Raw genomic sequence first — 3081 nt, forward strand, 5'->3', positions numbered from 1 at the left:
ATGGGCATCACTTGGCCTGCAGTGTCTTTATCCTTGGCTGTGTCTCGTGAAAAGCGGAGACCAAGTTTTCAGACTCATGAGAAAAATCAGCTCACTTCTGAATTTTTTTAATCCACAACCGCTTGTTTGCTGGACTGTAAGTGAGCAGCAACGGGCATGCAGCACTGCAGTGCTAATTTTGCCAAGACACATTTCAGTGAAGAACTATATTAGAGTCTTGGCATGCTCCTGTCCCTGTTGCATGCTGGGTTTAAAGCCCTCACACTCAGAAGTCCTCCTCACTGCTGTATCTCAAGGAGTTTTCTTGGCTATTTTTTGTAATCAGGAGATACTGGGGTCCCACAGATCTTTGTGTTACTCTTTATCCCAGCAGTTCAAATGAGGTTTGTTCTAGAGAAACATACTAGGGAGTTGGACATCCTGACTTTACAGAATAGACTTCACCTTAACTGATATAGGCCACTGCAAGAATAATCAAATAAAGGAAAAATCCAGTCCCAAAAGCTTATAAAGAATCACAAACTGTCCTTCTGCATTTATTCCCAGGTAAATTCCAAAATAGCTTTCTCTGTCCTTCTGATGGGGATCCCAGCTCTGGTTTGATGGTACATACACCCAGGACCGAGTAGGAGCTGTTACATTCCCCTTCTTGGGGGATGGAAGGGAAGAAGGGAAAATCACAGCAATTCAAATCTCCCTCAGAGAGTGAAGTCGGGGCTAGTTTAAAAAAACTTTTCCCCTTGATCTGATAACTGAGCAGTCTCTGGCAGAATGCTAACGTCCTGCTGTCGGACCATCTCCTGTGCTTAGCCGAGTTGTTCGGTCAATTGTTAACCAAACGAGGGGCGAACTGCTCCCTATCACCTTTCCTGAACAGCCACGGGGGATGCATGCAGGGCAGTGCCTCCGCTCTCCACTGACATTTATAGATACAAGCGGAAATACTCAGTTTGAAGGCACTAGCCTCCAGAGCCTTTGAACAGAGAAAGTGGGGTCATCAGTGCAGGAGAATGGATCTCAGTAACTGCTTGCTTGTTGCCCTTAGTTATATCCAGCTCGTTCCTGTCACCCCACCCCGCCTTCTTTCTCGACAGCAACATTTTCCATGTGCCTGTACTGCCTGATTCCCTTTTTGTAGTTCCTATAGGGTAGAAGCGAACAGTAGGAAATGGAACCATTTTCACTTAGCCTTTGTAGGTTGAATTTACTGCCAGCATCTCTGTTGCAGGGCTACTGATGGAAAAGGAAAGCTAAGAAAGCCCGGGACTTCCAGATTAGGCTGAGGCCATGACCTTTCTGTGGTCGCATAGTGTGTTGGTCACCTCTCTGAAAGAGAGGTCTGCTTGTTGGGGTCTGCTGAGCCTTTAAGTCCCTACTGCAGGCTGCAAATTTATCTGACTTGGAAAATATCCTATTGAAGAGTGACATGGAAAGGACGGTACACGTTTTGTGAAGGGTTAACTTTATCCATTTTTGTTGGAGGTATTGATCAAACTGGAATGAAATTAGACAAGGAATTGTTTTGTGTAACAGCTTGAGGAGTAAGCAGTAAAACTTCCATTTGTATTTATGGGCTGTAATTACCTTCCGAAGGTGGGGAGGACAAAGTTTTGAGGAACTATACTTGTCCCTGTATGATGACTCCCAAGTGTAACTTATTTGGTGACCTCTACAGGCATACCTCGCTTGCTGTCGAGGTCCTCACACATAGAACTTCTCTGCATGTTTGTGCCAGCTTGTCAGGAACAGTGTTGAAGTTGTACCTGCAGAACCAGTACACCTGAAGTCCATCTATAACCCCGTACTTGAGTATTCTTTACTTCTTAGCAGTTCTCAACCTTAATTCTTTTCCAAAAGGGACCTGGCAAAATTTATGTTCATTTGAACAATTTACGTTTGTTCATGGCAATTAATGTCAGTATCAGCATCATTCTGCTGTGTATCTAATAAAGCTACAGATGAAATTATGGTCTTGTGAGTAGCTGGATCCTGTTTTGCCTACAAAAGGTCGTGACTCTGGAGGGGATGTTTTTTGTAGTTACACACAGGGAACAAAGAGGATGGCAGCTCAGCAAGAGGCCGGGGGTGTGCTTCATGGGATTCTTTTCTTTTGGAGTCCCTTTCTTCCAATGTCTTTCATCCTGCCTCAAAAACAGGGATGTAGGTTTGCAAGTCAAAGGAGAATAATTTTGTACTGCAATGGTGCTGGCTTCTGTGAAGTGTAACTCACAGTCTGTGGCCATACTTACTACTGGACTGTTTAGGATTATTTAGAGTTCTGTTCCTTTTTATTTTCTTCAGTTCTGAAAAGAATGGATGACCAAAAATAGTGCTTTATTTTGCACTGCTGTGAATAGGCTGCCAGAACATAAAGAACAATTTGAGTTTTTAACTGTTTTATATAAAAATTATTTTCAGTAAGGTATCTGATTCAGAACTTACTAACTTGAGTATTTTGTTGTAATTGGGGTTTCCTGGTTTTCACAGTTGTTCCAGTGGTGACTCTGTTGATAAATCTTCAGGATGAAAAAAAGGAAGACATCTGTACTCCTTGAAGAACAGCGTTTATCTGCCTTGCTATTATTTGCTTACTAATTTAATTCTCTCTGTGTAACAGCTGTGTAAACCTTACGTTATTCCATAACATTTAGCACCTAATTTTAGCTGGCATTCAGCCCTTACCACTGACTTCAGATGAGATGATACCCCTGCATGTTTCATGCATTTCCATATCAAATTCTTACTAAGGTATTAATCCTGTATTATAAAAGGCTTTTCTCTGTTGAATATGTATTGCACCCAAATACTACATTCAAACTACAGACTCAACTCAAGTACAGGGTACTGTAACATTCTCCAAAATCCTGATGCATTTCCCAGATCTGCTCAGATTAAATTACCTGAAAGGCATAATCTGCATGCACAAATGCTTTTGCAGATTTTTTCACTGTCTCAGCAAATAGCTTCTAGTCACACTGTTTAACAAGTCCCACTGAACTGGAGTGTATAAATTTTTTTATAATAAGCTACATTCAGTTTAATTTACTCTGAATTTTTCTAAAAATAACCTCTAACAAGAAT

This window comes from Buceros rhinoceros, unplaced genomic scaffold (assembly GCF_000710305.1).
Source record: "Buceros rhinoceros silvestris isolate BGI_N320 unplaced genomic scaffold, ASM71030v1 scaffold4092, whole genome shotgun sequence".
Lineage (NCBI taxonomy): Eukaryota > Metazoa > Chordata > Aves > Bucerotiformes > Bucerotidae > Buceros > Buceros rhinoceros.